General features: G+C 40.7%; 1 protein-coding gene across 1 annotated transcript in view; it reads right to left on the bottom strand.

Moving 5' to 3' along the window:
• OSTN (osteocrin) overlaps window positions 1-24,560 on the bottom strand; it is a 94,237-nt gene that overhangs the window by 67,782 nt on the left and 1,895 nt on the right. Inside the window, exons 2-3 of the mRNA XM_021395643.1 lie at window positions 18,529-18,700; window positions 10,626-11,377 (exon numbers count right to left, since the gene is read on the bottom strand). The gene's annotated coding sequence lies outside the window, so the exon portion shown is untranslated. The remainder of the gene's footprint in view (window positions 1-10,625; window positions 11,378-18,528; window positions 18,701-24,560) is intronic.

The raw sequence follows: 24,560 nt of genomic DNA, 5'->3' as shown, positions 1-24,560 counted from the left end.
ATTTCTGCTGAATTAGAGTCCTGTGTAAGCCCCAATTCACAGAACCACAGAATTGTTTCAGTCAGAAGCGACCTTTAAAGGTCATCTAGTCCAACTCCCCTGCAAAGAACAGGGACATCTACAGCTCAGTCAGGTGCTCAGAGCCCAGTCCAGCCAGAAAATGACTGCATGATTCCAGAGAATCATGTCAACGTGATCATATGTCAACAAATTTAGCAGGTAACCAAGAACACACCTGCCCCACTGCAAGACTGAACTCATTGTCTTTAAGGACATACCTCTTTATTTTCTGAAGGCCGCCAGCCCTTGCAGCAGTTCCTCTGCATGATTCATTTTGATCACTTGATTGTTTATAAAAATTTATTAAGATCGTAGCTGTGACCTCTTGGTATCCCTTCAGTATGAGGATCTTAGTATTTCTATTATTTTGTTGTGTGTGGTTTTTCCAAACTTATCATTTGAGTGTGCCTGAGTTAATTTAGAGCAGCATACCAATTTCCCTTACTGAATCTGAATAAGAAAAACAAAGTATCCTCTATACTCATCCCTTTCTGAGAGGCAGGAATTGGGTCATTTCTAATAATGTATATGAAATAAACATATTGTACATGTAAAGAATAGCTTTACATCATATTTTAAGGAACTTTATCTATCTGCTTTCCAAGCACATCACATTCAACTTCTGCTTACTTCAACAAGTTCCAATAACTTCAGCACCAACATCTTGGCAGGTTTATGTCCCCTTTCTCTGAGCAAAATAGTAATTGGTCTTTTAGCAGATTGTTCCCCACATAGTTCTCAGCTAGAAACTCGGGGAAAACACTTAATTCGTTGCCATTTCTCACCCAGTGAATAGTCAACATCAGCCAAACAAACAGCTGCATCTGAAAAGTTTCCCAAGGCAGCAACAAAATAACATGCAAGCAGACAGGCTTTGCCATACAGCAATAATCAATAAACAGAAACTGTTATAAAGTCCCTCTAAAAACAAGTGATTTTTTTTGCTTATGTTGTATTTCACTGAAACTTGTGTGCAGAACTCTAAGATCAAATGCTCAATAAGGAAGAAGGCAGCTAAATAAACTTGCACCTGAAATTGCACGTTTCAACAAATGTTGTATCAGGAACATATTAGAAAACTGAAATAAGCACACCGAGCTGCTCTGATTCATCACAAAAAGGCACCAAGGTAGAAAAATGATTCTGGGGAGAAAAAAAATAAAAAGTAGATGACACTGTGGGCTGTAAAACAAATAAGTGGACGTCTGGGAGACCTGGAAGGGAATTATATGCCTAACCCCCTGTCCTAGTCATTGGTAAAGCATGGTGAGTTAGTTGGCATTTCCATCTCTTTGGCTGGTAGGGATGGAGCTGTAGACCAGTTTGGCAGCTGTACTTTTCTCCAACTGCCTTTCAAACAGGTGAACACATCGCATCTTTTAAGAAATACTACAAAAATGTGTCTAGCGTATTACAAGAGAGCAGGCATTAAGATCACACAGTGACTGTGTTGGTAATGCCAAGTTTACAAAATAAAATGTGATATGCAGAGTGAATCACACATACAAAAACTTCAATTGTATTCCTTATTTCTTAAATCTCACTTTTTTTTTCCCCTCAGAATGACTGAGATTTAAAAAAAAAAAAAATCAATAATCAGAGACCCTTTTAAAATGTTAATTTCAAATCTGACCATATTCATGCTCAGCTTCCTCCTGATGCTTGAATTATTTCTAAAAAACATATCCCTGATAATTTCAGATCAGAACCATATTTTCAAAAAAAATCCAAATTTGTGTAAAAACAAACAAACAAATGGCAGAAATACAAAACAGTCAAAAACACAGCGAAAACTTGTTTGTAAATGTACCTTTCCAATGCAGCTCACTTTTAGTTTCACTAATTTTACAGTCTTTTACGTTTATTTTGTAGATTTTATAATCAGTGCAATGTATCCCTAATTTTGTTTTGCATTTATAAACTTTACCTCGTTTACTAATAACCCAGGAAGAATTTCATGTGAATATTCACTGGTTTGATGTTAGCCCTTTGGGCCTAATTTGTACTTGTTTTTGCTCCGATGCTGCCAAGTTCAGGCAATGCAGGAGCCAAATCATTACCAACACACTAAGCATTTCACATCCATCTCGTATCCATTCTGACCAAGTGGAAATAACACCACAAAGCAGGAGAAACACAGTCCAAAACAGTCCTTGCTGAAAATACAGATGACTTGAAACATCAGGCTCGGCAATGACAAATCAGGACATAAGGTGGCATTATTTCCCTTCCTTAGCTATCTGCAGGGCCGGAGTCTAGATCTGCATGTCAACAGTGACACAGCCGTGCTATAAACAAGCTGTTTGGTATTCCAGAAACAAAACAACAGGGGAAAAAGGAAAAAGAAAACAACCAGGAGAAAATAAAGTCTGAACCGAGTTGTGTTCAGAATACCACACAAAGCCAAATCCTGACTCCTCCCCAGCTTAAAATTTTCCCTGAATACTGTGTGTATGAAGTGCTCTGACCAAAAGCATCACTGATGCTGCATTAACTGTAGGGGAATTCTTAAGGAAAGTTTTGAAAATCTGGACTTCGCTGGTATCCCTGACTCAGCCAGCTGTGATTGCCTACACCATGAATTCATATCAGATTTATATAGGAAAAAAAATGAGAAAACAGTTGCAAAGGATGCAGAAGCTTGGGTCGCCTGTTCATCTACTTTCAGTTCACACTGTTCAGCCCACCAAATAAAGACAGCTGGGATGCAGACCAGAAGCAGCATGTGAGTACTCTTCCCGTTCTAGGTACACACAGGGTCTCTTTCCTTCAACAGTTGTAAGCTATTGCTCACAGTGGAAAGAAAATGGAAACTTTAAATAACACCAGTGATTAAACACTGGAATTGACTCTCAGAAGAGACCGCAACTTCCCCCTCCCCTAGTAACTCAACATCAAGGCAGATGCCTTTTGGGAAAGGATGTTGAAAAAAAAAAATATATATATATATATATATATATGTATATACAAAACCTCAGACTCAGTATAAAGAGAACTAAGAAGAAAACTGACAGAGTGGCATGGTGAGAGGCAAGATGGTCCTTTTTGGTTTTAAAGATCTCCAGGCACGTTACTTAACAAAACAGAAAAGTTTCCCTTATATCTCCAAAACAATATTTGTTGCCATACTGCCAAATATCCAGACATATTTATTCATTTCTCCTGATACTCTGATTTCTTTATTATACATATCACATAAAATTCACAATTTAAGGCCCAGGACTGCATTCACTCAGCCCTAGAGAGGAAACACCTGCCACTTGTTAACACAAATACTTCAGTGTTCTCTTCTGCAGATCTTGCGCTGCTTGAACACTGAGCCATTGGGTCCAGAAAAAAACAAAAGTGGGAAGCACGTACTGACCAACATCATGACTGAACTGAAACAAGGCTCATCACAGTCCAAGAGATGTCAAGTACAAAGACAAATAAGCACCTATCTGTGGTCCATTCATTCCTGACAACTTTCGGATCTTCCTTTCCTCTTACCCCATGGTGTGGCAGCTCTGAAGGGTCTCCTTTACCAGGTTGGTTCCTGTCCCCTCAGCCAGGAGATTATCTCCATGAAAGTGCCCTGAGTGGGACCAGCTTGCTGTGAGACATGGCTTGATTTCATTTCTTTCCACCACTGAGAGTCCCCTGACACAGTTATTAATCATGTCCTGTCAGTGAACTGAACTGTCTGGAGATGAAACTCCACATTCCCTTCCAGGGCTCCCCAGGTAAAACATGGAATTTGTTTCATCTTTGTGTAATGAAGAAATGGAGCACTTTAGGGGAGTGAATTAACCCCAACTTCAGGTTTATAAAGGTGTCCCTGCTCTGTTTAATTAAATCTGTCTTAAAATCTCCTAATCCCAAACTAAAGACTTAATAATGTTCATGAACCTCTTTTTCCTTACAGTATATTGCTTTAATCTGCTGACAGTTTAATACTGAAATAAATGTACTGCTCCTCTACCTGACCTGGCCAGTACAAAGACAAAAACCCACATGACTGAGACCAGGTTCTCTTAGGAAAGCAAGCACACGGTACATAAAGGATGCTGTGTGACACTACTCCAGAAACATCTTAATGTCACAAAGTAAGCGTCAAAGACTGTTCATAACCTAAAAAAGGCAAAATTAAAATAAAATCAGGAGTAGAGGCAAAACCAGGGTGGACAGGGTATGAAGACTCAATTTCTTCTTCTGAAGATGTGGAGATCTGTTGTTTTAGTCCAAAGATGGCAAGCTCTGATCCATGGGTTTGTGGCATTACACATTCCTTTGAGAGCATCCTGAGGTACCAGACACTGTCCCAGGTTTCTGTGTTTCATAGCTCTGTTCAGGCTCTTTAAATTTGGTGAGAAATCTGATCTTGTAGCTCTTTGAAAACAACAACACACACACCAAAAAAAAAAAAAAAAAAAAAAAAAACCACACACCTGCAGGTTTGTTTCAGATTGTTACCAGCAATAATCAGACCTACACCAGAGTTTCATTCCCTGCATAACACAGGTGTTTCAATTCAGGATTTTGGTGCCAGAACTGAAGGGTCCTGGAATACTGATCTCAGCATCTGATTAGTCCCAAAGGTATCAAACCATCAGCAGAACTTCAGAAGAAAGCTGGCAAACTGCAGAATGTCTCTATATGAGATCTTTAGGAGGCAACCATATCAAGAGAGCAGTAGTGTGATGCAGAAATGGAGAAATAAGAAAGGAGGCTTGTCCCTTACAACCCAAGCCATTCTTATGAGTCTACGTATATGAAAAGAGGCAGAAAGTCAGGCTGGAAAGGCTGCTAGCCCACATGCAAAGTGATTCATGGGAAGCAAACCAACTCCTATTGCTTTCCTTTCCATATCCATGGTTATGTCCATGTTTGAATGAAATTTACAACTTTAAGTACATCTCCCTTTCTAGAATCTCCTGTCACACCTCAGAGCGGGAAGGCAGAGAGAAACATACAAGAGGTGGACATAGCAAATGCTGCAGCCAAAGAGTACATGCAGCAGATGGAAATGATTTCTACTCTTTCTTCCCCTAAGAGGATTATTTCAATGGGGCCTGGCTGGCGTCAGCGCCAGAGCTAAGCACCAGCAACCACGCCAGCCAGCCTTACTCTCCTGTCAAGGGGTTTCATTAAGAGTTTGGTTCCCTGTTGCTCTAATGGCAGCTTGCACGTGCTCACTAAATATCCTACATTCACTCCCAAGGTATTTGCTGATACAGAAATCTCTTCCACCCTCCTCCTAAGGACCTGAGGCCACAGCACAAGACATCGTCCTGCTGGGAAATATTCATTACACAAGGATCGGACAGAGGATTCAAGCTAAATGTGAGTGGAAAAAATCTTACAACTGGACCTCACGCCCACTCACTGGACCATGCTATCAATCAGCTAGGAGCCCATGTAGGCCAAGCAGAGTGAAGAAAACAGCAGTGAGCCCCTTCCCCTCACACACAGCCACTGTGGTCCAGCCAGATGGATCATGGCTCCTGGCCAGCTCTGGGCACTATGTAGGTTGGCAATTCAGGCCCACTGTCTTGATTTCTCTCCTTGAGGAGGAGAGATTTCAAACTGTAGAACTAAACAAACATTCCCATGTTCCAAAGACTAAAGAAAGACCATTGTATTCCCTCCTTCCCAACTGTCCTGATTTCAGCTGAGCAGTGTTAATAGCACTGCTGAACTGCAGAGTGATGGGAGCATGATGGAGGCTGGGCTGTGTAGTGCTGAGCTGCCTGCCAGGTTAAACCACAACCACAACACTAACATATCTAGCCCTTGGGTCGGCCTCTGCCCTGCTCTTTCTGAAGACCACAACAGCCATGAAAACTCTAGGGGATCAAATACATTTGATTCAAAACAGGGAAGTTAAAGGACAGTCCCATTCATTTTAAATATGAACATAAACGTTTAATATAGCTTTGAGATGAAAATGAGGGTTTTTAGTCATTAAGTTTAGAGGTAGAAAATTCAGTCACACAAGTAAATCCATCTAACTGTAGAGAATAACATATAGGGTCATAGTAATTGTGAGGATGGATCTCCCCAGATATTTAGTTCCCTGGGATCTCAGGAATGAGGGATAGCTCTACTTTTTTCTACAAAGGTGATTGGCATCAAAACTTCCAGCAGAGACTTTCAACGAATCTACCTGAGAACCAGCTCTGTCCTTTAATCTCATTTCCCTATCACCAGCTTGAATAAAAACAGAAGATTTGTCTCTGACTGTATGGACAACTTAAAGGCATTTGTATTACTAAATGTATTAGATAAGAACGGATATAACTTTTTCAGGTCAATCATCACTTTCAAAAATCACTTACAAATCCCTTTCAGTTAAAACTGAAGTCAGAATCTGTGTGTCCAATTTCTGTAGTAACAGCTGTAGCTTGAGGGAGGCACTGAAGCATCAGACTCCAGTGTCACCTAAGCTGAGTACACCAACTGATGCGAAACTCAAACAGTTTTTCAGTATATCCTGCTATTAGTGCCTGGCTCTTCCATGGATGTTCAGTAATAGAGCTCAAAAAGTAACAAGCTGTGATATTTAGAAAGATTTAAAAAAAAAAAAAAACTAGAAATTGTTTGTTGAAAAACACTCATAATTTGGAAAGCAAAAACTCTATATTTTTGCCTCCTCCTTTTCCCTTATTCTACACCAGGCTGCATTCTGTCACTGGAGAAGCCACAGAAGGTTGACTTTTATTTTTAAGATACTTTTTCTTTTCCTAAAGCCTGAAAAAAATCAGAGAACCCAAAAATGTTAGCCAAAGCCCTAATTTTGCAGAAAAATGAGGAAAAGGGGGAACCTGCAAAGCACTGGATCAGCTCCAGTACGATAGCTTTGAATTTCTGTGGTGGAATACACATGAGAAAGCCAGAGGAATTTTGAAAATATAAATAGTGCCTATTTAGAGGTCTGAGAATATTGCAAAGAATATTTTAAACAGTTTAAATTGTATTTTTACTTTTCACGTGATTCCTCCTAAGCCTTAAAATTTCTTATTCACCAAAATGTACATAGAATAAACCACTCCAGTAGGACTTAAGAAAATATATACTCATTGACACACTACTGCTTTGATTATCACAGTGGCTATCACAGAATCATAGCATTGACTGAGTTGGAAGGGACCCATAAGGGTCATCTGATCCAGCTCCACTGTAATGAACAGGGACACCTATAGCTTGATGCTCCAGAACCCTCCTCATCATTGCATATCAGTTGCCTAACATAAGTTCTTCTCATTTTCATAACCATTTAGCCTTTTGGAAAAAAAGCATAAAGAGTATAAGCTAATGTTTAGGATGTTAGGATGCAACATATTAACTTTAGAGTTAAGGACTCAACTTTTAGCAAAAAATATATATATATACATATATATATACATGCACATACCCTACATACCCAAGCAGTAGTTAACAGTCTGCATATAACTCTGTATCAGAATGCCTGTACAGGAATGCAGATACATGTATGTTACAAACTGCACATCTAAACTGAGATTCACTTTCACAGATTACTAGAGGTGGCATGCTTGAAATCTAAGCCTTAAATACAAGAGTGCCTAAGTGACAGAAATATATATGTTTTGTGATTAGTGGTTACCTGAAGTGGCTTAACACACTTTTCACTTGGATCTTAAAACATGTACCACATTTTTGCAGGCACAGACTGAAAGCACCCTCTGATACTACCCATCTCCTTTGGACGTCTCCATCTGCCCCAGATAGCAAGAAGAATCACAAGCAGAGTGGCCCAGGATGTCCTTGTACATGCAGAGAGCCCACGTGGTGCCACCACACTTAATGCTGGGCAAGTAAAGAGTTCTGTTTTCTGATAAAATCTTGAGATGCAACCCTAGTAATATATAACAGACCTTCCTCTAGCCCTCTCCTTATTTACGTCACATCATCTTATACCTGAAAGAGATTTTCAGTAGAACATCCACACCTCTGTACCTTGTATGCCTTCATAATTCTCTGTGAAAATCACCTTGAAATTTGATCTGCCGATCTAATAATGCTTAAAGTGGTGTAGGTTTCGAGGACCAGAGCTCAGGCCAGAAACCACAGCAAAGAAAGCAACCAATGACAACTCAAGTGTTAACACTGATTGAAGTCCAGCCTCTCAATGAGGATTATTTTAGGAATATAAAGTCTCATATGTTTGCACACGTGCAATATATGCATAATGCCTTTATCCAATTACGTTGCATTCTGAACAAGTACATATGCCATAAGGGAAAGTCACCACCATGAACCCACCATGCACACAGCACCATATTCTGCTTTAAGTGCACAAATCCCAGTGTAAAAGCAGATGGAGGGGCCAGTTCTGTTAAGCCCAGGTGATTATGTCACAGGTTTGGGGTTTTGTTTTGTGTTTTCTTTACCAGCAAACTGTCCATTAACTTTTCAGAGAACTGAAAGCAAAAGGAGAGGAATTTGTGAAGTCGGTAGTCCATATGGCTGGTAGTGAGTTAATCTGCGTCTAAGCAGCAGGTAGCATGAGCCAGGCTGTCTGTTGGGGTTGTTAGTAACCTAGGGGCAGATCATGGAACAGCAGGGAAGAGGATAAACTCAGCCAACAAATACAGTCAGGAATGTGGCAGGAAATTATTTTTGAAAACATATTCAGAAGCATAATAGCAACAATCAGACAGTCAGACTGTGTGTATGAAACCTATCTGGACTTGGGGCATAGAACAGGAGTGCATACAACAGTGGGATAAAACAGATTAGGTATACGTGTGTGTGTGTGTGTGTCCATATATATAAAAATAGAAGTGTACATTACTCATATAAAAACGAAAAGTATCTGAGCACCACCAGACTATACAGAGACAAACACAGCTTTACCCTACAATTGAATTGCTTATGTTTCATGCAAACCATCTACCAAATCGCTTTATAAAATTTTCAATTAAGTATTACATCAACACCAAAGAATAAAAGGTGGTATGGCAGAAAGTGAAAGGTTCAGGTAACAAGGGAAATTAAAAAAGGAAAAACCAGTGAAAAAACAAGCTACAGATTATAAGAACTGCAGAGGGGAAAGGCTTTGCAACCCCAGTACAGACTGGATAGGAAGTAACACATCTCAGATAGCCAAGAATCAGGGAGCATAGAAGGACACACAGTCTAAGATAACCTACAGCACATTTCTAGGACAGACTGAAATGAGAAGCGAATCTAATGACGTTTTCTAATTTAATATTATTTTGAAAATGTCACTCAATAATTCTGTTATTTTAAGTTTTGTCACTATTCAAGATGGAGGTGAGGCAGCAAACTATTATCCAGGCTGGAACATTTTATTTCATTCAGATTTGTAACTCATCACAGGCAAAATCCCAGATAACATTAACCCTCCAGCTATCATCACCTTTAAGATGAGAAGTGGCAAACACTGAACAAATTAACCAACGTGACACTGGAGAGCTTTACAACCATTCCTTATTTTGAAGAGAAAGTTAGTCAGTTAATCTTTATGAATAATACAGAAAGGTTCTAGGGGGCCATTTAGCTCCATAACCTCTCCTCTTCAACAGCCAGAAGTGGATGCACGGGTAAGAATGAAAGAGCAAGGCAATACTTCCCCACAACTCACTAATTACAAGGAATCTGCAGCTCAGGAACTTCTAGAAGTGTTCCCTTTGTACTTAGTACTGGTGATAAGAGCATTAGTAGGACTTCTATTTTAGCTTCAGCAACGAACAGGCCTCTTATCTGACCCCAACAAATTACAAGACAGTTTAACACACAGGGAGATACTCGAAACTTCCCATCACAAGTGAGAGCTATTCTTCCCTGAACTTAAGCACCAGAACAAATCAAACATGACAGATGTCATTTGTATTACATATTAGTGCACTACAGGAAAGCCACAGCCGCTAGCAAAGTGTGCTTTATAAAAATCTCCAGCACAGACTGTGTAGTTAATAGAAAAGAAAGGAAGCAATAACACATTATTTTATCCAGTAATTCTGACCATCTCTGCAGCGATTTGAAAATATACAAGTTTTTCCTCAAGTGGAAAATTTTTGAAACTCGGGTGCAGAAAAAAAGCCTGCTCTTTCAAATAGGAAAGGTAGCATCATCTAAGTTATGAAGTATATGAAACTGGAGAGCAGATGTTTCCATCTCAGCAGAGCACTAGAACACTGTTCAGGTCCAAACAAAGCCATGAGGTAGGGATGTTTTGAAAGAAATAACATTCCTTGGGAATTAATATCTGTCTCTAAAATTGGAGGATGACAGCAAAAGATAAGAGCTTCTGCAGAGAAAATAGATGGGCTTTGGAGGGGCATAAGCCAGGTCTTAAGAGAAAAAAGCATATCAACACAAGTGTGAAATAAACTCAAGAGCGTATGACAAAGAGTCCCATGATAGACCTGCAGTTAGGAACTGATTGCATTTGTAGTAAACAGGAGGTAAAAAAAAGATTCAGTGGTTGGGCAGAAGAACTGCACGGTACTGCTCTCTGGATGCTCTCAGATCTCTACCAAGTTTTAAGGGTGATTGTCCTAGCATAGAAAGGCCCCAACAGAGATTTTACCATAACTCACTCATCTCTCCTCTTTTCAGAAGTTCTGCTTGGTGAGAAAAAAATCTTATTACATGTATCCTCATGAAATGCCAGAAGAGACAGTCTGTAGTGGATGGCAGCTGGAGCAAAGGGAGTAGACTGATATCTTCGTACTTTCAGTCCAAGCAACTACAGGGCAATGCCACATCCTTCACTGCCACAGGTCTGTACTTGCTGCCAGTGCTGCCACAGACATCAGTGGCCCTAGTGATGCAAGTCTCAGGAGCAGCGTACCTCACTAGCTAATTGGCACAAATGCACGCTGTCTAGGTTGCAGGTGAACATAACCTTTTTTCTTTCACCTCGTCCATAGACCCACAGCTAATGAGTCCCCCAGAAGGCTACACGTTAAGTCCCATCTGAATTTTAAGCTACGTCTGGGACTCGAAGCAAATAATCTGCTGTTGAACACTCTTTGCCTCCAAAGGGTTTTCATCCGTCCTCCATTAGCTGTTTTTCTCCACTTCTTTAGGTTCAGAGGTTCTATGCAGATCCGTGCCTTCACATAACCTTCACAGCTTGTTACCTTTTATTTGTGCAGTTTGTTCGGTCTTCCTCCAATTTTGTCTCAGGTCTGAAAAATGATCTCAATGATGCCAGCTCTCACAGATCACAAATACTCCCATGTTGGTGTTAAATTCAATGCATGACTTCTTCTAACCCTTCGGCTCACGTATGAAAAAATTCCTTCCTCCCCCTCTGCGTTCTTTTCTCTCCTTTAACTCTCAGGTCCTGCAACAGAGCAAAATATTTTTCTGTGCTGAGATCTAATTGCCTCAGAAGTAAGGAGGAGAAAAAGGAGAAGAGGCTCTTTCAGAGGGCTGGCAGTGACTCTTTGTGCACCAGTCCTGGTATTACTCAGGTAATACCTGCACAAGCAGCGTGTGTGCAGAGTTTGACCTTGTAGGTAAGTGATTTTGGCAGGTATCTCTGCCTACCAGCTGGCACTGCTCAAGTTGCCCAAACGGTGACAACACTAAGATCCCTGACTCTTCCACACCGAGAGCTCAGCTCCCATCTCTGATGGGCCAACAGTGCTTTGCATTGCTCAATTCTTTAAAGAACAAATGAAAAAATGTCAAGTTAATAGGAAGTTTTTGTGTGTGCTAATTATAGCACACAAAAACACATTGTTTGTGTCCAACCGTGGGTCACACTGTTGTTACAAAGCTTTTGTAACTCTACTAATGCCTTTAATATAAGCTCCTATTAATTGTATACTCGACTTAATTCCCAAGCTCAGTGCTACTGGATTGCACTAGCCCAGCAGCCGACTGTAATTACAGTGTGCTTATGGTGTGCTTAACCCGCATTTATAAGGAGCATTAATGCTCATGATTCTGTTTTAATTTGGTGCGGGATTGACAGACAGCCTTTTGACTCTTTTCCACAGAACTGATCTAGCACTGGCAGCAGCCAGGTAAATACGGCATGCTATCCAGCTAATATGACACACTACTGCTTTGGAAGGTGACACAGTGCTCCATCCTCCCTAGGATAGCTGGAACTACACCATCCTACACCAGCTCCCTGCAAGCAGTCTTTCTTGTTATAAATACCAGTTCATTAGAAATCTTTATTTCCAAAACAGCTACCTTGTTAAAAGGCATGGCTAGAAGCCCAAGGAAGAAAGGAGCTCATACGATTACTACAGCTGCTGAATAATCCAGAGACTTCAAAATAGAGTGTTTCCCTAATCAAGAAGTCTCACAGTCCCAGGCCACTAATATTTCAGCAATTCCAGAAACCAGAGGGAGAAAAATATTTCCTTGACTGCTTCAGAACAGTTGTGGACATATTCAGCTGTTTCTGCAGATGACTGTAGATCAAATGCAAACATCACTTTGCATATTTGCTTTCCAAACCTGTACTGAAAAAACTCAGAGAAGCACCGATAAAATCCAGCATGTTGCATAAATTTGGAGAGAAGCCAACACCTCGTTTATTCAGTTGGCTCTCAGCCCCTACAAATTGCCATTTTTGAATGACTCAAGAGCACTGAGACATACAGGTCTTCCTGGTGCTATTGCTATGAGTTATAATCGGATCAGAGTACATATTACTTGTGTGTTATAAAGGACAAGATGAGGGTGGGCCACACAGGACCAAGAACAGTTGAAGCTTTAGGGTGACATCTGTGGCACCATCTTCACATCCCCAACACACTCCAACTAGCAGGTAGCTCCTTCCTACAAAGTTCTCCCAACTAACAAGTTGTCCTTGCAGCATGTCTTCTTTTAGCTTTCCTTTTCCTCTTCTTTTTTCTCCCTTCTGATTGTTCAGGAAAGTAATAAATAATAACTAGACAAAGTCCCGTGGGAGACACCAGAAAGATGAATGGACGGGATACCAGGAAAGAGGAAAAAAATAACACGTTGTTTGCCATGAAGAAGATAAGATTTAAGGAAAGAATCCAATATGGGGAAGGTTGCTGAAAGAGTAAAGAGGATTGATTTTATTTCCAAGAAGTACAGCACATGAAGCAATGGACTTAAATTGCTACAAGGATGGTTAAAGTGAAGCATCAGGAAGAACTGCCACAGAGGTATGGTGAGGTACTGACATTGGTTGGCTAAGGAACTTCCATTCTCCTGTATTTTAAGAACTGTCTAGGCAAATACCTGTCAGGCACACCTTAAATATAAATAGCCTATTTTAGGTCATCTAGACAGGTCTAATGACTTCCCAGGATCTCTTAACGCTATCTTTTCTAAGATTCTAAGTTTTGTATTACCTTCTTTTTGCATCTGCCTGTTTCTCTGTTATTAGCCCTTTCTTTGGCAAAAAAAAAAATAGTTTAAAATGGCAACATATGCCCTTATTGTAAAACTTAAAGCCAATATCCAATGTTTCTCTCATTCATCTTCTGAAAAGAATGCAAATAAAAAGACTTCCATTTTTTTCATGTAGCTACACTGATACATATTTGTGCACAAAATGCTAAATTCTAAAAAAAAAAAAAAAAAAAACAATTATTTTTGCAAAATACTAGGTTCTCAGCAAAAACCTCATCCTTTTAGAATACAATTTTCAGCAGGTTTTTTGTTTGTGTGATTTTACTTTTCACAAGAAAAAAGTAACTTTCCAGCTTGAAATAATGATTGCAGTTTTCCTTTCATGATTCCTTTTTGCCACTTCCTGCAGTAAACGCCCCATTAGCAAGCAATTTTGATTTCTGTACTTTGTAAAGATGGAAGAAAACATAAAGGCAACCAAAATATGAGGACTAAAAACATTTATATTGCATAGCCATTGCTATATGCAATAGCTGTTTATATGCATATCTGTTGCTCATGTATCAATGCACATATGTAATACACACGAGCAATAATATCTCATATTTACAGATTCATAACCTGCTTAATCTCTATTCAGCTAAAACCAAACAGGGAAGCCCTCTGTCCCCAAATGCTGCTCTGCCTTTATCCCAACAAGGGAGCCGCGGGCTCGTCTGTGTATGTGATTATTGCTGTGCAATTCTTTGCCTTTCTCTCTGGGCCATTTTCTTTATGCAGGATGACTCATTAGCCTTTATCCCCGGCAGGGAGCTGACATCCAATTAACTAGCTGACAGTCCTCTAGTGGCTCCCACTAGTCCTGTAAGACTCTGTTTACAAACACAGGCTGTTGCGCCCATAAGGGAGGGGAAGTTAAAAGTCCCCCTGCCAGGCCAGTTTGTTCAAAATCTTTAGAGCCCTTTAAACAATACCTTTGTACGTTAAAGATCGGACATATTGCTTGCAGCAGGATGCAAGTCATCCTAATGACTACATCTGTGTTAGGTGGGAAAGGGAGCAGCAATTGGTATCGAAACAGGAGTGTTGTGACATGGCAGCTGCTTAGATTTGGGTTTCAGCTGGGAAGCCAAAGAAAGTCAGGAGACGGGGAAACAGTGAATTCTATTAGAGAGTGCACCTGAAGATTCTGTCTGTAGTGATGTAAAGCTCTTCGAGAAAAAGAAATGGTTAGGAAGCTACAGCTGTAGCAACATTTGTGCAACATCTGGACAAGGAGACAAGTCATTTTATTAACTCATGTAGTACAGAAGCTTTGAGTCTCACACTCTTGAATAGGAACTCTTTAGTACTTGCATTGAACACAGGCTTTTTCTTTGTAAGCACTGACAACATAGTTTTTCTGCCTTTCATCTGTTGTTCGCACTGGTTCTGCTTACATTTTCCTTTTCAGGCAACTTCAGAGACTATAAGGTGCCCATAAAACTATGATAGCTGATTCCCAGTTTCTGTTTGATGCCAGTTAAACCATATAGAGTTTCCACTCAGATACCATCTGTCTGTGACAGTAACTTCAAACTGAAGTCAGAAAAGCTTCTCCCAAAACAGCATCAGAGATATTTCCCTGGCAGCAAGTCTGAAATTGGACTTCATATTCAAATGTTTCTGAGTATCATACAGGATTTTTGGATCATCATTTAAATCCTAATCTTTATCCCCAGCTCCCTTTCTGAGTTAGGTACAAAATCGCTCACTGATCCAAACACTTTCAAACCTGAGCTCAGTTCCTTTCAATATTCATGAACATTGCCTGATCTCTTGAAATAACCTGCACTTGTTACAAATCAAAGCAGTGGCTGTTTTTCCACAGCGAGCAATGCTGAAACCACCTTGAAAAGGTCTCCACTGTCCCCTCTGCTTCACTGGGTAAAGAATCAAAGGGAAATGGATTCTGAGAGAAACAGGCAAGCATCAAATCCCAGTTCGGATTTCCTCCAAAGCTTCTTTGCACCATGCTAATAAGGTGTTACACCAGTGCTATTTCATGCAGATCTCTCCTGCACGCTATTGGAGCAATACAAATGAGAATTTATTGAGAATATAAGGCTGAACATTTAGTCTGAGTTCTTTATCTAATATGCATCACAACAGACATGTTCATATAGCAACGTTAATAAGAAGTAACTGTTGCTGTTTGGTTACAGTAGCAGACAAAGCTTTCTGTCAGAGAAACTCCCCCTCGTAAATACAAAGCAAGGCTTTCGTCAGAAATCCGCTGTAAGAACAGCTTTAACAGCTTGAGAATTTATTCCTCCACTTCCTCTAGATGACTTAAGTAGAGATTAACATCACAGCATCCTGAATCTGTAGTACAAATCACATTAGAGCTTCCAGCCTGCAGCACTGCTGTCAGCCAGGGGAGCTCTAACTACTTTCAGCAGCCACACAAGTTTAGACAGGAGCTTCTCCCATTCTGGTCCTCAACTTACAGGCAGCATCCTCTTAAAGTCAGTGATAAGAAACTGCTGAGGGACAGGGACTTATTTAGCCCCACAACTGTTTCAGTCCTAACAATCTAACCACAGGTTAAAGCACCACCTCCACTAAGAAAAGCTACTGCTGTGCTTGGGTAAATTATATTTCAAACTGTTACGTACGGATCGACTTTACCTGTCGATGTACCTTTAACTGTTCTTCCTCATTATGTTGTAGGAGCAACAACGATAATTGCCACATGCATCGCTGTAAAACACCAGAGCCACGAGCAGGCCGTTATGGCAGCCAGAGCAGAGCGTGAGCCATGCCACTGTCCCAGACCCCGGGCTGGGCTCCAGCTGCCATTTGTTCTGAGCAAAAATCCTCTCTGGTCCTGCAAAGAACAGAACTAAATTCAGTACCTCAGATGCAGCTTCACCAGTGACTAGCAGAGGTGACTAGGCCCCGTGACCTTGGTAATGTACTCCAGTATACAGATAGCCTCCACTGCCCGCCTGCTTCTGTTCTGTCTAGTCACAGATAACCTGTTTGTTGGCTGGGTGAAATCATCCATCCCTGGAGTTCTTTCTGCTGCCAAACAGCAAAATGGCTATCTTTCTACCCTCAGTATTTCCAGTCAGGAAAACTGTATGAATCCTTAAATTGTTTTAACCTCAGTACGATCCAGATAGCAACAAGCCTGCTCTTCCTGGAGACCATGCACACCCATGGAAAAAAAAAAAAGACAGACTCTAACTACATTGATCTGAATCCTGCGGCACAGTCCAATTCACTTGTAAAAGACCAACAGGTGGACAGGAATAGACACCCTCTTCCTCATTTTTGCTGATAACAGTTCCCACTAAATACTCTCCTGCGTCCAGGCTATGCATGCTGATCACTCAATGGAGACAAAATTGAAATTCACCTTGATAAACTTCCTAGTAAGTTCTGTGCGTCTCCCTCCTTCATCCTCTACCAGTCACTCTCTCTAAATTTCCCTCTAATTAATTTCATTCTAAGCACTGAAAATCTGCAGGTTTCTCTCAGCCATGCCTTATCACTTTTTGTAGCAACACTCTGGTTCCCCAGTGGTAAGACCATGGGTGAAAAGCTGACATCTGTGCGGCAGCTCACAGGCTGCAATTTCAGGTATAGCATGTGTTGCACCTTGAACTACCATCTCATTTCAGCCCCCACCATTGAGACCAATTAAGTATAGAGCATGCAAGGAGCCGACCGAGTGTCACGTACTGACTATAACCACAAGGACTTAGAGGCCACAAATCTGTTATTACCAAGCTGTTCCCGACAGCAGCATGCTGCCTCCTAACAAAAAGGCCAGATTAGGATCAATCAAGTCTCCCTCTGGCTTGCCAGTGGGACTTTGGACCACAACTTCCACCCAAAACTTTCCTCTTCTGCCTCTGAGCACCTAGCTAGCCCCAGGCTAACAAGGTGTCTGCTGAGTCAAGCATGAGCTGAACCATATGCTCATAATTAGTTAACTTCTTGCTTTGTTGCTAGAGGCACTATCAATAAATCAGCGACAGCCTGTAGTGGCCTTAGGAGATCCAATGAGCCACCCCCAGTCAGCAAGCACCCCTCCCTGCCACATGGGCGACCAGCCATATTTCATTCCAGCTGTGGCATTGTGCAGTGAATTAACTTTATCCTCAATTTAAAAAGCCAGCATGAAATCAAGAGACTTGAGAAAAAGAATAGAGAAAGAAAGAAAGAAAGAAGAGGAAAGCCTGGGAGAAGAGGGAAAAATCTTAGCAGGTCAACTCAACAAAAGACTGGTGAGGGACAGTCTACAGGGATGGCCCTGCTTAACCCATTGCTGGAAAGCTGCCTGTTGGTAGCACAATGACTTTCAAAGCCATTCTGTCTTATTGCCCAGCAATAAGATCAAAGATTTATTGTTAAATGCTGAAGGGGGGACTCAGCGATATCATTGTTTCTAAACCAGTCAAACACATTGTTAAGCAGCAGCCCAGACAGTAGGTAAAGTAGAACTAGAGCCAACTGCACTAGGGTGAAACAGACTGGATGGAAGCATCACCAGGAGGTGGGTGTGCTGTGCATAACACTGTGTTCAACTTGGTACTTGAGCACACGGTGGCATGATTAGGGTACATCTTACAAACAACTGAATTTCCAGTAGCCTACACAGCAGCTCAGTGCTCCAGTCTGAGCCTCAGGAGATCACTAGTGCAATCATCTTCCTGCACTGCATGTGTAACTGAAACTAAGTTTGTGTTTGCAGTGCTCCCATTAGCAACTTGTATTCGGTAAGAGATGCACGCGATGCTGGAAGGCAGAGGAAACGCTATCCTCCTCAAAACCACCCTTTTTCTTTTTTGCCCTCCTTTACAATGTCTTTGGGAGACAGAGCTCCCCAGCTGCCTGTGCATATCTAGACACATTCTCCTCTCCACAGCCCAGAATTTCTGCCCCATTCAAATCCAGGAACTGGCACTCTCTCAGCCAATCTCAGAACCTGACACATTCTAGCCAGACTGGCTTTCTCACTGACATAAAATTCTGCTGTTTTCTCCCTTTTGAATATCTGTGGGGAGCATCAACTTGAACCCTAGCCCCAACCCTGCTCCTAAAATCTCACTTTCAAAGATTGCAACAGGACCAACTGATCTTCTGAAATGCACTTACCAGGTGAGAAGTGGTTGTCCTGTTGCTACCTCCTGATCTTCCTCCAGTTTATCATGTCAGGAAGCCACCTGGCTGGTTACCTGGGCTCATCTCTTCTACGCTGATAAATTCAGGAGTGCTCCTGGCCACAAAGCCACAGGCACATGTCAGATCTCCTCCATCACTGACACACCTGAATTAAAACCAAACAGAACTACGTTGTTCCAAAAAACGTTGTGTTCTAAAAATTTGCAATAGCTAAAAGTCAGGATCCTACAAAACACAACTAGATAAAGAGACACAGTTGATTTTGTCACAGTTCCCTGGTCTTTTGTTTCATTTTAAGTAGCTGTATGAAATACACACTTCAGAACATAATCTTAGAAATCAAGTCTGCCAAAACTGAATACATATCCCCCTGCTACATCCATGCTTTCTTGTTGTTTTCCACACTAGAGGTGTTTCGCTATATTGTATTTACACAATTACCTAAGAATGTCTGCTTTAAAGGTCTTATAGTTGCAAAAACAAGTAAATAAATAAATAAAACACCACACTTTTAATATTTGAACCTAGGGAAATCCAATAATAATAGACAAAAATGGGAAAAAAAAAAGTACTATGTGGTTTATCTCAAGACTCAGGTAGTGTGACTTATGCTATTTAACTCTTTACATGGACGATACTCATTTTAGTATCAGAAAAAGCTTTTTTTTCCTTTTGTTTGTAAAATGGGCTGACAACAACATTGCTCCAGTGAGAACAAATACACAGATCAAGTAATTAATGCCATTAGACAAAATTAACCAATTATTTTGAATTTGGAAAATGCTGGTAAAACCATGAGACTGTTTGTGATACATATACACACATATCTGGAGTCGGACTTATTAATGGAAATAATCTGGTGGAAAATTGTGCTCAGTGAATAAACGAAAGATAACTGCACACTGTTCAAAGCCTGTCTCAAGAATAAAGCAACTTTTCTCCTAGCTTTAGTATTTGGGACTATCAGAACTTTCTTACACAGCCCCATCTGAGGTGGTGAGTGAGCAGAGCCTTATGTCTTTGTAGTCCTCGGTTTCCCCCTCAAGACTTAAATCCAATTGCACAAATGTGAGCAAACGCTCCCGAATGTACCCCACTGAACAAGCTCGATCCGCACGTGAGGGACCAGAGAAGGGATCCTAGCAAGCCCTCTAGTGTCCACATACTGCATAGTTCCATAAAACAATACCGTGCAGACGTGCATGACAACCAAAATATTTTCAGCAGCAAGTTACCCTCCTCATTCACAGGATATATTCAGTATGACTCTTGAAAATTAAAATACCTGCACTTACAGAGGGCTGTACATCAGTAGAATATCTAAAATAGCATTTTCTTCATCACGTATTTTGTTCTAAATTGGTATACAAAGAAATGTAGTGGACTGCTGAAGGCTATCAAACAAATCTCCAGGACCAAGAGCAATGAGACTCCACAGAAACAAGGACTCATTTTCTGAAAGCTGTGCTTCAGAGAAACCACTGTGTTTTCTACAAAAGCCCTATATTTGCAGTTCTTACTGCAAGCCATAGCCTCTTCAGACACTACACCCCTTGGCAGAGGAAAGAAGCAAGAAACTTGGAAGGTGACATGCTGACACTGAAAAGTAATGCCCCAACAGCTTAGGCGGATAGTGCAAAGCTGATACGTTGACTGACTGCGTATATTACAACTTCTATTGGGCTCAAAGCACTGTCTTTGGAAGAAAGGCAATGTATCTTGTTAGCTATAAAGCCAAGCTGTGGGCCAGCTGCGGCCAACAGCAGCATCCTAGTAACTACAGCTAATAGCTGCAGCACGGATTAAATCACATCAGACGAACCTGCTGTTTTTCAAACAACAATACTCCTTTCCAACTGTAAGAGGGAAGTTAGTTAATGCTGACCTGACAAAGGGATCCCAGTGTGCACATCTGGAAGCTGCTGAGCTTCAGTGCTACCTGTGAATGGAAGACCAGTCATTGGTGTTCCATGGCTGGCAAGCGGTCTCATTTCTGACTGACCAGGAAGAAACAGAAAAGCAAGATGAAAAAGAGCCCACTAGAGCATCCAGGTAACTCTCAGTAGCTGCCATTTAAGCTTCTCTTCCTTCTAGTCCCATCAGGAGACTATGACATAAGATCTTCGAGCCAGATGTCTCTCCTCTGAAGCCCTTATTATCTCCTCTGTAGCACCTTATTAACCTTATTTCTTTCTCGTCTGTACTACTACAGTTTGCAATGGAATTGTACAAGTGTAAAATTACAGTAAGGCATCGATGAATCCTGCTCACTCATCCATGGGCAGTTAAAAACCAAAGATTTCTTTTGTTTCTTATGCACTCTGATGCCTTTTTACATTGCTTTGGCATTGTAAAATGCTGCCAAGTGGATGCAAGCCTCCCCCCTGCCCCTTTCAACTCCAGGACAGCATAAAGTATAACTGTACAAAAAATCCTGTTAGCAGTCATTCTCTGCTGCACATCATTGCTGCAAGGGAGCCCACACTGCCACTGAAGTGTGTAAACTTTTCCTTAAAATGAAATTTCAGCAAAAATTCAGAGGAGAAAACAGCTCTGATGTGTTTGGAATGGAATTCTTCTTTTAAAAAGCTTTGGTATTTGGAAGACATTTACTCTTTTAATCCATTATATCAAAATCATTGACAAAATCACAATGAAACATTTTGTTCCTTCCTAAAAACAAAAACCAGTGAGGGAAAAAAAAATCTTTCACAGAGAATTAAAAAGCATTCAGGTTTCATTCCAACGAGCTGGGCGTCAGGACCTCAGCATTCTTTGAGAAAAGAGATTATTGTCTCCAGCCAGCTCTGGTGTAAGCCTATAAAATCCTCTGCCAATCTTTTAGATGAATTACCAGCCAGCTAATTCCTTTTCATCACCAGTTCATCGAACACTACCTGCATGGACTAGGAGCTGGAGAGTTTATGTATACGGACAGAGCTGTTTTACTAGAACGTCTCCCTAGTGACTTAGTGTTTTAACTCAGCCTTTGAATAGCGTGCACAAAAACCCTGACATCTTTCTCAGCTTGTGACAACAACATCCTTCACCTTCTGACCCCCAACACATTTCCACACATCCTAAGACCTTTCATCCATTATTGATTAGGAAAGGCAATGCTATGCAGCTCTGCGATGAAGAGATGCCCTCACATATATTTACTCAGATCAGAGATCTCTGCCAAGCCTCCCAGTCACCAGCCAAGAATGGAAAGTGCCCAGCACTACACCCAAAGAGAGATGGAGGGGAGCCAGACTGCCAACTCCCGAGCACCAGCCGAGAGGAAAAGCACTACTAAATCGATGAAGCCCGGTACATAGGTACTGGGAGCACAGTGAACACTAGAAAGCTCACAGATCAGGTTATAAAGCAGGCAGATGCACACATCAGCAGCTGATTACACACACGGCCCCATTCAACTCTGCATCTGAAATTCATCCCATTGGATGAAACCCATGAGCTAAGCTCTTCTGGCAGATCTCCCTGCAAAAATAGTTTGACTTCAATACAAAACACCATGGAGAAACACACAGCTTTCAGCACACCGTTGTTTCACTCATAACACTCAGCATTTACACCAAAATTGTGATGGTCAACCCTCACAATACAGTCATGGGAAACTGTCTTTATGATCTGCCATTTAACTATGGGGCTACCTCAGTGCACACTGCAGACTCACCATTCTGTGATGAAGAGGTTACTTAGCTGCAGCATGGCAACTCAATTCAGTGGTAATCTCTGGCTAGAGGAAAATAAATATGGTAGTAGTACGCTGCTGACGCCATGCCAGGAGGCTTCAGTTCCAAAACGACATCAAGGTTTGTGCTAAAACTCCCATCCAGTTAGTCCCTAAAATTCATCAAAAAAGTTTGCTGTTCAAAATTAACATTGATTTAGGGAGCCCTTGGTAATAGCCAAGAACAAAGGGATTCATTTGGGCAGGGGCTATACAAGTACATTTTTGATTACACTAATAAAAAACCTAAGCAGACACACTATTCCTGATTGACAAATGAGGAACTGAAACACAAAGATGCAGAGAATGACTTAATACGCCCACAGAAAGCTCAACCACTGCAGTGTCCTCCTGTGACAGAATATTTACAAGAAAATTCCAGAATGAGAAGTTTCTCATCACGATGCTCTCACATTCAGTGACAATGTATAGCAGAGAATTATACAAACACATCTCGCGCTGTCTAAAAACAGCACTTTTTTCATTTTGCCTTTCCATTTCAAGGGACAATTCTTCACTCCTGTATCTGGAGATATGATGGACTGCAATCGAGAGGGCTGTGAAAAAAAAAACAGTCACTCACACTGAAGAAAGATGAGATCTAACTGCAAGAGGTATGTTGCTTCTCAGGTGATCAGGAAAACAGAAAAAATGATTACACAGAATCAGACAAAATCAACATAGATTACTGTTTAGAAGCATATCAAGATGGCAAACACACAGGATGAAGAAGAACCACGTAAGACAAAGTCCAAAAATGGCAGAAGAGACATAAATTTCTATGAATACATTTAGATAGGAAGTCAGAGTAATATTTTGAACTGTCAAGGAGTAAGAAGTAGTACGAGTGTTGTAAGAGAAAACTTGTGAGGGTTTTTACAGACTAACTGTGTAATAAAAGCAGAAAATGGGACAAGATGACTCATACGTCCCTTCCAGTCCTAGGTCATCATAAGTTGTTACCCATGGTTTAGGTAACAGATCTTATATCCCTTTAAAAACAACAGTTACATCCATGGGAAAGAACCAAGATGAGCTCTTATCAGAAGATGGGGGAGCGCTTGTGCACACAACAGATGGCACACAAATACCACTCAATTATTCAAACAAATTGATTACATACTTCATCTGCAAGGATATTCTTATGCATAAGAAGCATGCTACCTTGTATAAAAGTTTATGTTTTGGGGGTAAATCTGAAGCATGGCTGCAAATCTATGGAAGTGTATTTTTACAAGATAATATGACGCAGTGGTAATGTGATTTTCCACTTCAAAATTAAGTGTGTCCAATAAAGAACATCCCTTCAAAATCCTAATGTCTGCACTGGGTGATAATGAGTTCCCTGCACTGCTTCTATCCAGAGGATAATGGGGAAGATGACTGCAAATTTGGAGGCATATAAGCTTCTCAGCACATTAAACACTATAAGACTTTCCAGAAGTCCACAAATACCATCATAGCCACTCGAGATGAAAGTGACAGATATTCATAAGGCTTTTCATTATTCAATCCATCAAATAATATCCATTACTCAAATTAAGATTCCATATCATTATAACATTACCCTTTTTCCATGTTGCAGCTGAAATAAAACTTATTTCCTTAGAGGAGTAAAAAAAACAACCCTTTTCAGAACACAGCAGAGTAAACACTAATAACGTCAAATTCACGTCTGGAGATCCTTCAGGAATAAATCTCATGCAGCATACACCAGAAAACATGGAAACCCAATCACAAATATCTAAATGTACTGTGTGCCTTCATTTCCTACAAGATAGTGTTCAAGCCACCACAAGAACCACATCTAGATAATATAGATTTTATCTATCAACTCATTACTCTTACTGTAAGAAACTACAGGTTAACTACAGGCAAACTGTTATAGTTTTTAGACCCTTGAAGTCACCTTTTGAATTTGATTGCTTTCAAGTACCTGTGAAATGCCTCAGTACTAGACACTATCAAACTAGAAGAGCTGGAGTCCAATAACACTCAGGGTTCAGTCTGACAAACTGCATTTTGCAGCAAATGAAGACCACCGGTGCATTTACTGCCAGCTGACAGTAGTTTCCAAACTGGTCACTTGTGTGAGACAGTGTTGGAAAATGTAAAGTTCAGCCTAAAACGTGTCAGGAAGAAATAAAAGATCTACCAATGCTTTTCTCTAAAATTAAACAGCAGACAGATTAATTTTGGTTACTCATCTGAAAAACAGGTTAATGTCAGTGGGAATACCCACTGAGATGGGTCCCTGTGGCATATAAAT

Source organism: Numida meleagris, chromosome 4 (genome assembly GCF_002078875.1).
Source record: "Numida meleagris isolate 19003 breed g44 Domestic line chromosome 4, NumMel1.0, whole genome shotgun sequence".
Classification (NCBI taxonomy): Eukaryota; Metazoa; Chordata; class Aves; order Galliformes; family Numididae; genus Numida; species Numida meleagris.
Note: the sequence above shows the minus strand (reverse complement) of the source record. Positions and strands in the feature narration are given on the sequence as shown.